The following is a 15,615-nucleotide window of genomic DNA, read 5'->3' on the forward strand; positions in this document are numbered from 1 at the left end:
ACAAAATGTGTCCTCTCTAAGCATCTTCTAGGTCCTTCAGTGCACTATATTGTATTTTTGAAAGTCCTTCATTTCAACAGAATTTGTTTGTAATTATCTGCAATTTTGCACATTCACATGAAGTCCAGGAATGAATCCCCTGTGGATATGGGAGCCACATTGTACTTAATTTGTATTCAGATGATCCCCTATCTAAAATGGCTTTGCATGTAAACAACTACTGTATAGCCATTTTTGGTGGGTGAAATGTTAATCCACATAAGAAGGAGCAACCACATTGTTTGCCTGATTGCCTATTCTTTTCTTTTCCTGTAAGATCCAGAATAAGGCAAGAGCCCCTCAGTCTGATTCCATTCCAGTAACTGTGCAACCAAATCACATAAAATATTGGTGACATTTGCTGTAATTTGCTATGTGACATTATCATACTGCAAATTAGACTCAACGCAGAACATTTCTCTGAGTCTGATCTGGCTACATGGCAATGCCAAATAGCTAATGAGCCCAGACCACAATCTGGAAGTGGAGAAGAATTGAAAGGGATGAACAAATGAAGGTTTTCTGAAAACTCCTAAAATCCTTACTAACCCACACAAATTAAATAAAATTAAAATCTGTTTTGTTTTAGATATCTCATGCTCAATACACTAGAGTCTCACTAATCCAAGCCTCACTTATCCAAGCCTCTGGATAATCCAAGCCATTTTTGTAGTCAATGTTTTCAATATTTTGTGATATTTTGGTGCTAAATTCGTAAATACAGTAACAACCTAACATTCCTGCGTATTGAACTACTTTTTCTGTCAAATTTGTTGTATAACATGATGTTTTGGTGCCTAATTTGTAAAATCATAACCTCATTTGATGTTTAATAGGCTTTTCCTTAATCCCTCCTTATTATCCAAGATATTCGCTTATCCAAGCCTCTGCTGGCCCGTTTAGCTTGGATAAGTGAGACTCTACTGTATATGCATAAAATAGACTGAATATCATATTAATTGTACTTAATGGCAGTGGTTTGAATTAAGGCTGAGTCAAAACTTCTCAATCAAACTTTTGTTTGTATATATATCCTTGCCTGGATTCAATGGGACAGAAAAGTGAACAAATTTGTCTATATTATGATTGCTATGTTCCTTTGTTACATATATTTTATGGAAGGTATTGGGAATTTGAATGATAGGAAGAGTTGAAAATGTGCACTGGGGCTGTTTAAATAAGCCACCAAAAGAAAATCCTTTGTTATACATAGTCAGTGACCTGAAACATTAGACTGTTGGTTCCTGGCTTGTTGATATGTTAATGTGAAGTAATTATTCCAATGAATTGAAGCTGAAAGTCAACATGTATATTCATTAATTCAGTATAAGCACTCTCATTGTTAATCACAGTTGGGAGATCTATTTTCAGCATGCAGATTGAGAACCTACCCATCATGCTTTGCCAACCATAACATTTGATCACTTTTAATGTTATCTTTAAAAGTCCCAAGGAGGAAATATTTATGATAATATATCTAAGCATTCCATATTGCGAAAAGAGAGGAAAATAATTATATCGCATATCTCTTACTTTCAATCAAGAATGAATGCAATATAGCATTTATTATAAACTACAGAGTGTAATTTCACACCACTGTAGTATTTGGGGAATTATACTAAACACTAGAATAATTCTCAGTTTTGTAATCAGGAAGCATTACTTTAATTAAACCTTTAATGCATTATGAATATCTCATTTCTGCTATGCATAGGGAAAACTATGATTTCAAGGTTCATTTCAATAAACAAAGGTTAATGGATGTGATCCTTTGGAAGAACTTTTATAGCATTTATATCTGCATCATCTTCATTTAGCTGTAAAAGTCTGGTAGTCCTGCTGGATAGCACTGATTTGGCTATTTTCCCTGAACATATTTAGATCAGCAAAATGTGCAAAGAGAAAGTTTTCATCAATTTTGTAATGAGGTCCATATGTGCTCTTTTTTCTCCTTCAGCATTGGCATTCATTACGGTATAATTCAAGTTGGTTTTAGTTAAAATTAAATCTATTGATACTCAACAATAATGGCAAAACATGTTTCCCATAAGCTCAAAAATGCTATCCCTAAGTTTTGCGGAACTTACTAGATCCACAATGATTGTGCTAACTATGATTGCCTAATGACAAACCTGTCCTGCAAAACAGTAATCAGATGTAGACTTTGATTTCCTACAGACCATCACATTTGTTTGTGTTGGCATGAGAAATGGCCTAGTTCTGGATGTGGCACTTGCCCTTTGCAACCAGCTTATAATGTGCTGGGTAGATCCTGGGATTCCTCAGTTTACTAGACTGTGAGAGTTGAGAGCATGGAAAAGTTATTTAGATGAGTCTCTTAAAAAGAGGAGTCTCAACTGATGTAGTGGATGCTTTACACAGAAAAGGTATGTTTGTCATGCCATCCCTTCTGCTTAGTTCTAAATTTCAAAGATGAGAATGTATAGCAGCTTCCCAACCCATGTACTTTTAACAAAATCAATGTTATAGTTGCTTTAAAGTCTGAGAACAAAAAATAATTTCTTACAATTATATTGTCAGAGCACCTATATTTCTAGTGATAATAACCTATAAAAACAAACCACAATAAATAATACCAAGGTACATCTTTTTACTGGTTGAGTCTTGAATGCATTCAAAAGTAGGCTGTACTTAATTTGCTAGTTGAGTCAGTAGGAATTTATCTTAAGGGTTCCCATGTGTGAAGTGACTCTGCAAGTTACATAAAGATTGTCCATTTTTATTTAGATACCTCCTGATTAATTTCCTTGTTGCAGTAGGTACACAGTATATATATTGGAAGAAACACAGCTTGTGGGTTTTTTTTAATTTATTCATTAATTACTTTATTATAGTGGAAAAACCAGATGCTTTAATTCTAGACAGTACCAAGTTTCCTTTGCTGTATATCGCCACAATAAATCTCTCATATACTCTATATACAGCTTAATTTGTTCTTGGACTTTTAAAGTGCAAATTATTCTTTTCAGTGTGTCCATTCTCTGAAGTGCATATTGTTTTCATCCTGTAGTAATTATTCAGAAGACTTATTTCATGGAGACTGTATTAATGTAGTACTTTGAGGTTTGGCCTCCCCATGAAAATATTTGAAGTATTCTTTTTACAGACCAAGCCTAATGCTATGGTTTTCAATTACTTAGTCCATAGCTTAATGAATCTTTCAACTCATTTTAAGCTTGTTTCTATGCCACCTGCTCCCAGCTTGTGTTCCCAGATTCCCTTGCACATCGCAAGAATGCTAATGAGAACATGAACTAGGACTTTTGTAGACTCTGGGTGGAGAAAAAGTATAATAGAGCTGAGATATTTTGAATCACATTGTTCTCGAAACAGATTTAACAAAAAGCAACAACGCTAAACATTACAACAAGCTTCCCCAGAAGACATTTCAAATCCATTATTAAATGAAAATGGAACCTGTCTTGTTAGCTTTGTTTCCTATTTCAAGTTCTTTGTATATTCAAACTCAAAAGAATGCCACAACAGTTGGCCCTAGTTTGAATTCACAAATGCCTCACATTAAATCAACCATATGAAATGTAGGCTGTACCTTTTTCCCCTCTCCCTGGTCATCAGGATTAATATAAATTAGGTTACATTAAAAGCAATTTAGCAACAAAACCAAAATAGTTGTAATGAATTCATGCAGAAGATCACTGTCTATCCAGGGTGTGACCTCATAATTAGATTTGCATGGTTCTTTACTCATTCTTTGAAAAGATCTAATGGCTTTCTAAAGCATCCACCCCCAGCTCCCTTTTTAAGTACTCTGGTTAACTAGAGAATGACTGCCTGCTGAATTCAGAAAACATAGTTGAATGCTATATTTATCTGACAGCATACATTCAGCTCTAATTCAATGCAGTGTCCAGGAACATTTTTTATAAAGTAAGTCAACTGCACACCACAGCATCCCAATTGTTTGCATAGAATGAGTAAACATTAAAACATCATCAGTGGCATAATTCTTATTTGCAGATATGCAGAATCTTTGGCAATAGGCGACACACCCATTTTTGCAGCCAACCATTCAGAACTGGAAATATTTTACACACTCCAGCATGTTAACATAGTCTCTCACCTCAGCAATAGCAAAGTCAGTATAATAGAAAATGCCAACAAAGATGCGCTGCTGCATCAGTATATCAGACAGATATGTCATATCCCAAATTCTTTAGATTATTACAGATGGTGAGGGCATGAATCTTGATTTGATGATGAGAGGAGAAGTATCAGCAATAACAGATTTTAATTATCTAACACCAATCAGACACTGAGACATATAATCAAGTAGAAGTAGCATGGTTACTGTTATTAACTAATGATTTATACATACCCACAAGTAAAGAGATCTTTGCATGCTTTGGATTCCCATGGATCCCTGGATAACTTTGCTTATATTACCGACACAAAAAGTCAAAATGAAATCATTGAGGAATACCCCATTGATGGTATGTCTTCATTAAAAGCACTGTTCCCTCCTACACACAGGGGCCTCATCTACACTGCCATATAATCCAGTTTGAACTGCATTATAATGGTCAGTGTTGACTCATATCATGCAGATTGAACCACATTGACACTGGATTATATGAGTCTATACTTTCACATTATCCAGTTCAAAGCAGTTAATCTGCATTCTGAAACTTGATTATATAGAAGTGTAGAGGTGGCCAGTGATACTTATTTTAGTTCAATTTAAACTGTATCCATATATTGACACATAGGAACTCTTTTCAGTGCATACACCAAAATATAATTCAGAAATGGTATAAGTAAGAACAGTTCAATAATGAGTAGATCTATAGTCCCAAGGCAGGACCAAAGCAGTGTGTGAGATTATATATGATTCTTATCAATTTGGGCATTTGCCTATCAAACACACAAAGCACAGTTTAATTTTACCTATACTCCAGTGCAAGAATTTTTTGTGTGTTTCTTGAAGAAAATAATGGTGACATGATAGCCATCTTTTAAGTATCTGAAGGGATGTCATGTAAAAGTTTTGCAAGCTTGTTTTCTGCTCCAAGGACTTGAATAAGAACCTATGGATTCAAATTGGAAGAATTTCATTTGGAGAAAAAGACTGACAATAAATTCCTGACAAAAAGAAAATGAAATGGATGGTTTCATTGGGGATCTTTAAACAGAGGCTGAATAACTGTTTCTCAGGAGTGTTTTAGCTATCTATTCCTGCATGATAAGTGAACTGAGCAGATGCAACCTCTGTCAGCTCTGTGATTCTTTGATTCCAAGGGGTGCAAAACACATAAAATCACTCTCGTGTAGAACTTCCTAGATTGCAAACAAAAACTCAGTCCCATGCATATATACATTAGTCAGTTTCAGGCAACATCTTCCTAGGATTAGGATGATGATAGTGATCATTTATAACACCCCTTTCACCAAAGTGCAGAATATGAAACATATGCAATCAAAGACAAAGAGAAAAAAGCATTACAGTATAAATATAGATAAGACCTCCAGAAGTCACTAAAGGAAAACGGTTCCACAGATGTAGAGCCAGATCTTGAAATGAAATAAAAGAGAAAGGAACAAAACCAGAAAAAAGAGTTCCCCAATATTCCCAGTGATGATTTAAACATGTCCTTATCTCTGATCACAGTATGAAGATAAAAACAGAAGTTACTTGTGGGTCAGAGGCCCACCTGCAGCCTTCAGGATAGAGGCTCTCCTGTTTCTAAATTGAAACTATGGATATACAGTATAGTCTCACTTATCCAACATAAACGGGCCGGCAGAACGTTGGATAAGCGAATATGTTGGATAACAAGAAGAGATTAAGGAGAAGCCTATTAAACACCAAATTAAGTTATGATTTTACAAATTAAGCACCAAAACATCATGTTGTACAACAAATTTGACAGAAAAAGTAGTTCAATATGCAGTAATGCTACATAATAATTACTGTATTTACTAATTTAGTACCAAAATATCACGATGTATTAAAAACATTGACGTTGGATAATCCAGAACGTTGGATAAGCAAATGTTGGATAAGTGAGACTCTACTGTATCTACACTATAGAATGAATGCAATTTAGCACTGCTTTAACTGTCATAATTCAATGGGATCATGGGAGCTGAAGTTTTACAAGGTATTTAGCCTTCTCTGTCAAAGAGTGCCGGTTCCTCGCCAAACTACAATACCCATGATTTCACAGTATTATGACATGGCAGTTAAAGTGGTGTTGCACGGCATTTAATTCTACAGTGCAGATGCACCGTTAGGGAAGCAAACAACAGGCTATACAAGAATCATTGTTCATTTCTGTGCTAGAAGTGATAGTACTGAAATAGATGTAATACATTAATATTGAGTGTGACCATTTCCTAATATATATTTTTTTAATCTCACAAACTAAATATGCTGGCACGGCAATGCCAGGAGATTTAAGCCTTTTCTTGCACTACAAGTTTGTAAGGTAGCTTCTCTCAGGTTGCAATTATAGGGCTAACAACTTGGCAATCATCAACAGGAATCTTTAGACCCGCCCCTTTTCCCAGGATTTTGGAGGGAAAGGGGGGATTTTGCCCAGTCTCACTGTTAGAAGCCTAATAGCAGGACGTGTGGGATTCTCTTTCCCACCTGCAAAAAGCTTCACCGTCTTTGTGGAGTAAATCAAAAGGACACCTTCCAGTTTGACAGAATCTGCAGCAACCTTGCCTGGTAAGGGACCACTCAGACTATCAATAATGCAGCTTGGAGCTGGGAGTAGGGGCCTCACGCCAGCAAGGTAGAGAAAGATTGCCCAGGGAGGGGTCAGAAGATTTCCCAAAGGTAAAAGGAAACAGTTTACCAACAGTTGCCTGCCCTTGATAGCAGATTGAGAAAGCTATCGATTTTCCAAGGTTTTAAAGCATTTGTTTGAAGATTTAAGCCCAAATAAAGAACTTTGTTGAACTTATTTTGAGCCTCAATAGAACTTTGTGTTGGGAAATCTAAGGGACCCTTCAGCTGAGGCACCCCGGCGTCCTGTAAACAGTCATTCTTACAGGCCCAGCATGCGACAGCACACTAAATATATTGTGCTTTCACTAGAAGAGCAGTTTAGACAGATGGAAAATAGCCACTATAATATCATATAGCTGTACATGGAGCCTGTATACTCATTCCTCTTTGATCACCAGAAAAGCAGAATCTTAATGACTATTACATAGATATAGTCTGTTTGTTATAAGTCACTGTAACTACGCTTCATGGGAAAAAAAATTAATTTAAAATAGGATTTACTTTCAGGCGCATGATTCTCCATTGTTTCATTTATTAAACTCCTCTTTGGAATAACAAAGAGTGCCATCATCACTATCACTTCCATCCAGAAGGATGTACAGCTGCTATAACTAGTTGTCCTGCCAGCAGAAAACCCTCAAATGGAACTGGGAGAGTTAGCCTTGGATTTGCTCAATGTAAAGCTGCTCTATTCCTCGAAATAGGCCCAGTCAAGGACCATAAACTAATCAAGCTATAATTTTGACTAGCATAATTCCTTCCTTTTGTAACCAACATGCCAGATAGAATCTGACCATTATTTAAAATCAACATCCACTACATTAAAAAGCAGTCTTCTGGCCTTTAACCCTGGCATGCACATTAGATTGGAATTTACTTCTAAATAAAAATGCTGTTAATGACTACTGCAATTCTGTATATAGTTGGCATGTGAAAAGCAGATCTAAACTGTGTGCACAGGTTCTCCCCCAACTTCCCCACACTGATACAATTTTTAAATCAGAACTGATATATATCCACACTCCAGATGTGGACTCTATAAATACAGTAGAGTCTCACTTATCCAACATAAATGGACCAGCAGAATGTTGGATAAGCGAATATGTTGGATAATAAGGAGAGATTAAGGAAAAGCCTATTAAACATCAAATTAAATTATGATTCTACAAATTAAGCACCAAAATATCATGTTATACAACAAATTTGACAGAAAAAGTAGTTCAATATATGGTAATGCTATGTAGTAATTACTGTATTTACAAATTTAGTACCAAAATATCATGATGTATTGAAAACATTGTCTACAAAAATGCAATGGATAATCCAGAATGTTGGATAAGCGAATGTTGGATAAGTGAGACTCTACTGTATAATATGTATCATGTAAAACACTGGATGGTTCAGCCAAATAGGTAATGTACTCATTAGGTAAAGAAAAGCCAGACAATCAATACTTCCCCCTGTGGAATGATCAACTGGGTGAGTAAGGCAATGTGGGGCATGGAGCGACAGGTTCCCCATACCCCCTGACATGAACTGCTGGAATTGCCACAGTGTGTGCCGATTCTGGCGGCCTTTAGATGAAGTTGTTAAACAGATGCATAGCAATGCCTTTTTCCAAGTTGGCTTATAGCCTGGCTAGGATGTTAGATGAAGAAATTGTATGTGTCATGGTCAACAGGAACAACCTATGATTAAGCCACAGCAGCAACTTTTATTTATTTATTTATTTATTTATTTATTTACAGTATTTATATTCTCCCTTCTCACTCCAAAGGGGACTCAGGGCAGATCATAGAAAACATATACAGCACACGTTCAATGCCGATTATAACAATGCCAAGATAGAGGCTGTTTAACTGCATAGACTTTCCCATCTTTCAGCATCTTTGGAAGCTAAGCAAACTTTTGCGATGGTTGTGGTGCTAGGAAGGACCATATCACTTGTAAACCTAGATATTTTTTTTAAAAAAATAGAAAGATTTAGAAACTAGTTTTTATTACCAAAACTTCACTGGGGAGGGGGCAACGACAATGTTAGCCCAAAATGTTTTTTTCTGTCATATTTTTATCAGTTTTCAGGTCTAGCATTGTAAATTAACCTGTCAGCTCCCTGACTATGATTTCACAATATTTCAGTACATCATTTGTGACAACCTTTGTATAAAGAATGTCTATTTAACTGCATAATGTTCCCCTGTGGTAGCAAATGTCATGCATACATGCACATTTTATTCACCAGCAGAACTCATCCTGTACCCTGTACTTTAACTTTCATCTTTAATGTTTCAAATATTCTAACATGTAAAATATTAATTCCTGCTTAAAGAATGAAATTTCTGATAAACCTTGCATTTCATGGATTGTATTTAAAAGAACTGTCTGCAGAAATGATTCAATGGATTTTATGTGGCATGTGCTTGACAGTCAAACTGAAGCAGCAATTATACTCTTTCTGTCACACATATTTCCAGCATTTATTATTAATTTTTGGTGTAAGAGGATTTTTGCTCTATTCCCACTTAAGCTTTTGTTTTCAGCTTTTCGTATAATAAGCAGTATGTGCCATCATACTTTTAATTTTCATGCCAAGTAGAGACTGACAGCTGGGAAACAATATGCAAACTGTATTTACATCTTTTCCAAAACTGCAAGAAGGGGAAAATGTTCAAGTCACCATGTTTTACATTTCCTCATGAAAACTTTTCCCTAGCATTAACATGCATGCAATAAGGGGGGAAGTTCACATTTACTTAGATATATGCAGGAAATGTAGGATTTAGTATGGGCATCTCTTCACCCTCCATGTTACAGAAATTTCTTGCATGTTTTGATTAATAAGCTGATCCATCCTAAAATAAACTTCTCTTTTGTTTTTGATTGTAAAAACCTGTTTTGTGTGTTATAGTCCAAGTTATTTCCAATTTATGGTGGCTCTGATGCAAACCTAGAATGGGATTTTCTTGGTGATAGTTGTTTGGAATGGATTTTCCTTAGCCTTTCTCTGAGGCTGACAGAATATGATTTATTCAGTCACCCAGTGGATTCCCTGCCCAAGCAGAAATTGGATCCTGGTGTTCAGATCTGTAGTCCAACATTAAAACCATGGCACCTTGTTAGCCCTCTATTGGAACAGTGTATATAGCCTAATAAATATTTCATAAGCATTTTATATCATGCAATGTAAATGTATACATATACTCTTTTATTCTAGAAGGATGAATCTCTTTATAGATGATTCAGATTATGCAAAAGAATACAAGTTTAATCAGGTTAAAAGAAATTGAAATATGATTCTTTTTTTAAACTAGGGCATCTTCTGTCTTCTTGTCTCTTTTCCTGATTTAATCAGGATGTTAGAGAATACTGAATGTTGATGTATGGGATTATGCTTTTTGTCCTGGCAAATAGAAATGATACAATAGATTGCAAATCTAGTCAATTGACAGTTGCCTAGGAAATGAAATATTGACTTTGGACAAATTTATACTGGGGGGAATTCAAATCACATCATTGTTAAATTACTTGCATTTTCTTGAGAAAGGAGTATTGAAAAAGTTCAGCCACTTTGTTTTATGATATTATTCAAAAATATCATACATACAAAGAACTGTGAAAGTAACACTTTGTGCTGATAGATGTAATGTGTATTTCTTCTAGGATGACCATATGGTACTCATATCGACTACATGCAATATACTACAAGGTTACATTCTACATTCCATCTTTAATCAGCACAAATGGTTACTTTTGCAGTTCTTTACATGTAGAATATTATTGAATAATATATAACAAACATACATGTAGAATATTTTTTCATTTATGGTATAATAAATAATATCATATGGCAAAAAACTTTGGAACTGAAGGAAGGTTCATAAACAGGAAATGATATATTAATTAAAGTATTGAGAGGGTGTCAAAATCAATTGATTTAACCATTGTTGTGCCTTAAATAAATTGCACTTAGGATCCTATACTTTATGTGTAACCTTATTTAGAACTGCATGGTCAACATGGGACTACTTTGACCCCTTAGGACCCTTCTACACAAAGTGTTAAACCCCAGAAGTAACTGAGATAAAAAAGGGGAGGTACCTAAATGTTTAGGGAAAATGCAAGCGGAATCAGGTTAACAACTGAAAAGCATGTATTTAAAAGGTGCAATTAAAACCTGATTCCACCCAAAAAAAATGTGCACTTTCATATGACTGTATATCCCTGCAGTCATGCAAAACATATGCTTCCCTTCCCTTTCCCCTATGTGGACTGCTCCAGTACATTTGCGCTTTTTAAAAGCCTGAAACAGCTGATTGGGCTGTCAAAAAATGAAACCATGGGCACATAGGTGGCTAAAGGGTGGCACAATTGGAAAGCAATTAAAACTCTCATTCCTTTCTTATAATATTAAACAGAGCTTGAATTAACAGTTGGGTGAAGAGATATGAAATCTGCTTATGTGTACATTGGAATATTTGCATATGAGGTCCAGCGTATCCCAGAAATATTTTTTTTAAAATTCTGCCAGATTGCCTCCCCCCCCCCCCCAATCTGCCCTCCATCTTGATCTGCTTCAAAGGAAGGTGTGTAGATGGTGAGAGACCATTTCCTAGTACTGACAGGTCTGTGTGTGGAACTTGCTGTCAGGTCCCAGGATGTTTTGCTCCACTTTTAAAACCTGTATTTTTATGCTGTCTGGAAGGGCCCTGAGATGACAATAAGATAAGCACCAGTAACTACCATACTGGATTAATCTTGCTATTTCCCCAGAATTTGGTGCTCTCCATGTCCTCCAAGAGTCAGATAAGAGATTGAGCTGTGAACTATATAGTTAAGTGAGAGGACCATAACGGATTTTATGGCAACCTGTCTGCTGTACTCCTAAGAGAGTAATGTGAATGCATCCACTAGCCCAGGGGTCCTCAAACTTTTAAAGCAGAGGGCCGGTCCACAATCCTTTAGACTGTTAGGGGCCGAATTATCATTTGAAAAAAATATGAACAAATTCCTATGCACACTGCATATGTCTTATTTGTAGTGCAAATAAGGATTTCAATGGAAAGTGTGGGCCTGCTACTGGCCAATGGGATAGTCTAGTTAATTAGGATTGTTGTTGTTGTGTGCCTTCAAGTCATTTCAGACTTTGGGTGAGCCTAAATCTAAAATTATTTATTCATTTATTTACTACATTTATTTATTACATTTATATCCTGCCCTTCTCACCCCGAAGGGGACTCAGAGCAGCTGTATGTACATACAATATATTATATTATTAGCATAGCACAATATTAGTATTATATATTACTATATTGAACTATACCACTATACTGTAATATTATTTGTAATATATAACATATAATTAATATTATTATATGGTATTATTATTAGTATTATATTGTATAATAATAATATTTTATCAATATTATATGTATATATAGTATATATTATATTATTAAAATGATATAAAAGTATCTATATATATAAAAGAGTGATGGCATCACGGCAGCGGACAAAACAACAAAAGTAAACACCCCACAACCTCGAAAATTGACATCACAACCCCTCATCCATGCCTCTAGGTTGATACAACAAAAAGAAAAGAAAAATAAAGTCCTAATTAGAGGGAGAGGAATAATTGTTTTTATCCAATTGCTGCCAGTTAGAAGGCTAAGCTCCGCTCACTTGGTCTCCTAGCAACGCACTCTGCCCAGGGGACCCTTTTCCTTAACTACCACCAATTCCTCAATACTTTATTTCCCATACCACCAGACTTTGCCACAGCAACGTGTGGCCGGGCTCAGCTAGTTATATTATAAAACTGAAGGTGGGGGCCAGGTAAAAGACCTTGGAGGGCCGCATTCGGCCCCCGGGCCTTAGTTTGGGGACCCCTGCACTAGCCCTTTAGTTGATTTGCTACACCTACTTATTTGCTCTTTCTTGTTATCTGATGTTTATTTGTTTCATTGTTGTGTTGAAATAATCTAATTTTTTGGATTGTGTAACTTATTTATTGCTAAGTGCTGAAGCAACTCATGTGTGTGTTTTCCTTCCTATGTTTACAATTATTTGGTGAATATTGTGGACACCTTTGATTACAGTTCACTCTGGCAAACCAATCTATAAATATATTTGACTAAAATGCCTGGATTTCAGACAAAGCAGCTCCAACATTGCTCATAACACACAAATTTATCTGAGAAAAAATGTCTTCTGAGGAATTTTAGCTCAGGTGTAGCCTAACACAAACAGAGGGGGGGATCTGAATGACTTATTAAAGATCATATCCATTGTTTAACAGTTGAGGAGCCATGTTTACTATGAATGTGTTCTAGGCTTGATAAAATAGGTCATAAAATGTGCTTATAAACAACAGAATATCTCCCACTACAAAATGCTCCAGGACAGAACTGAAAAAAAATCAGTTTTGGAAACTCGTAAAAAAAAACTTAATCCACTTAACCTTTGAAAATCAATTCAAAGAGAACTTAATACATCTATTACTTTAATTAAAGTCCTTCTCAGTTCTCAGTTCATAAATTATCTGTCTGACACTTCAGTGATGCCAGCAACTGTCAGGAAGTAAGGAAGGCCGAAGTGTCCTCCCAGAAGACCAAGGTTAATATGCTCCGAGGACAAGTCTTCACTCTCAATTGGGTTATATCATTGCAGCGCATATGTGTGTGTGATATGTGTGGATTTATTAATGAATAATCACATCTGCCTCAGTGCTTTAGATTTTCAGATGACATAAAAGCTTAATCGCTATGTTCTTAAAATATGAGTCAAATTATGTGGTACTTACTAATTATTAGATTATTTCAAGCTGGAAATAAATCCACCAAAATTGAGTATCCCGTAAAAATTTCACAACACCAGTCCATGGGATTGTGGCATTACTTAACACATACATGACTTTCAACTGCTGTTCTTTGACCCTGGGATGTAATATCACTTCTTCTAAAGACCAGAGACACAGACCAGCCCTATCAGGTAGAGCGAGAGGACAGCCTTAGGCATCACATTTTGAGTGTAATTTCTAGGCATAATATCATGTGCTTCAATTTATAAAGCCCCATGCAAACTGCCCATGCTTGGAAATCTGCTAGGGAGACCCCTCTCCCTATCCTACCTGCCTCAGTGGTACATTTGGTCACAACATGGAAACAAGCATTCTCAATGAATTCTTGAGCTATGGAGTTCTTTCCAGATAAGGTAGATTGACGTGCCCCCTACTTTTTTCATAGAGAAGTAGAAACTTCTATGTTTTTACAGGCATTTTATAAGTGTTATAGGCTTGTCTCACCTGAACACTATGTCCAATTATTGTTCTGTTGGTTTATGGACATGTGTAGTATCTGTACAGGCACATGTTTGTGTACATGCATGCGTGCTTCATTATGCATGTATTAACTTAGTTTGATTTTTACTGATTAATATTTTTTTAACTTCAGTAATTTGTGAAATTGTAACTATGTATTTTTAAATGTGTTGTAAGTCACTTTGGTAAACTGTGGAAATTGGAGTAATAGTGTTTGCTCATTGAGATGTAGATAATGAAATGGGAAATAGATTTTAAAAATGAAGAAATATACAAAAAGAAACAGAAGAAATACACTTATACAATTACAGGCATTGATGCTACCACATAAGTAAACAAAATAAAGTATACTGTATAATAAAATAAACCATTAAGAATATTAAACTGCATTTTTGGTGAAATGTTTTGTGAGCTTCTAGAGTTATGTTGAGACTGGTCAAGTACTACCTTATGTCAGAATTTGCTTTTTCCCACTGGGAATATGGTCCAGGTAGAAAAATACTCCCAGTTTGTTTTCTGCTTTAGCAAAGTCTGTGGCAGAAGCAGTCATTTGAATCATAAATATACTTGCTAATCAAACTCACTGGTCTTTAGAGGACTAAACTGATGAGAGGAACAGTGATGATTCCTTATGCAGCCAAGTCAGCTGCTAGAAATTTGGCTATGATCTTGTCCCAGAAGTGTCAGGCTGCTATGTCATCCCTCGTCTAAACTGGAATTTTGTTTCCACCCCCAAATTCAAGCACTGTGTTCAAAACATCAAATGAAAATAAATTATCTCAAACTTGAAAGTCAAAATATGTTCTAACCATAAACAAAGAGAAAGAGAAAGTGCTTTCAAATAAGGACTGAAACTCATCAAAATGGGGAGGTAGAAGATTTTGTATACAGACATATTTTGTTTTTTGTGTGCATTCAATTCATTTTTGGCTTATGGCAACCTAAAGACAAAGCTATCATAACAGAATTTGTTCAGAGAAGGCTTTGTCTTCCTCTAAAGCTGGGAGAGGATGACTTTCCCTTTCCCAAAGTTACCCAGTGGTTTTCCATGACTGAGCAGAGAATCAGAAACTGTTCCCTCAGTATTCTACTTCAGCTATCAAAATACTACACTGTATATCTTAACCCTGATTAATCACAGCAGTTTAATATTATGAATGGTTTTTGTTATCATATATAGAAGAACAAAGGTTATACATCAGAAGAACACCTGTAACTTTTAAAAAGTTTTCGTGATATAATCTCCAAATTGTAAAAGAAGTGGTCTATACTTAAAATTAAATAACAATTTGTCTCTTTTGTAGAGGAATTTGAATTGACGAAATAATTTGCTCTCAAAATCTGTCCATAGCATTTAGAATTGAGATTAGGTAGATGTTTTAAATTCTATGTAAATGACTGGAATCATAGACAGAAATCATGGAGTTTTAGAGTTGAAAAGAGCCAAAGGGGCTATCCAGTCCTACCCCCGCCATTCAAATGA

At 35.6% G+C, this 15,615-nt stretch overlaps 1 protein-coding gene across 10 annotated transcripts in view; it reads left to right on the forward strand.

Moving 5' to 3' along the window:
- The window catches only part of epha6 (EPH receptor A6), a 579,601-nt gene that overhangs the window by 213,931 nt on the left and 350,055 nt on the right, over window positions 1-15,615 (forward strand). Inside the window, exon 1 of one of the 10 annotated variants that reach the window (XM_062974915.1) lies at window positions 6,342-6,751. The exons of the other annotated variants lie outside the window; for them this stretch is intronic. The gene's annotated coding sequence lies outside the window, so the exon portion shown is untranslated. Of the gene's footprint in view, window positions 1-6,341; window positions 6,752-15,615 lie in introns of those variants that run through there. 10 annotated transcript variants of the gene reach the window in all.

The sequence above is a fragment of the Anolis carolinensis genome, chromosome 3 (genome assembly GCF_035594765.1).
Source record: "Anolis carolinensis isolate JA03-04 chromosome 3, rAnoCar3.1.pri, whole genome shotgun sequence".
Lineage (NCBI taxonomy): Eukaryota > Metazoa > Chordata > Lepidosauria > Squamata > Dactyloidae > Anolis > Anolis carolinensis.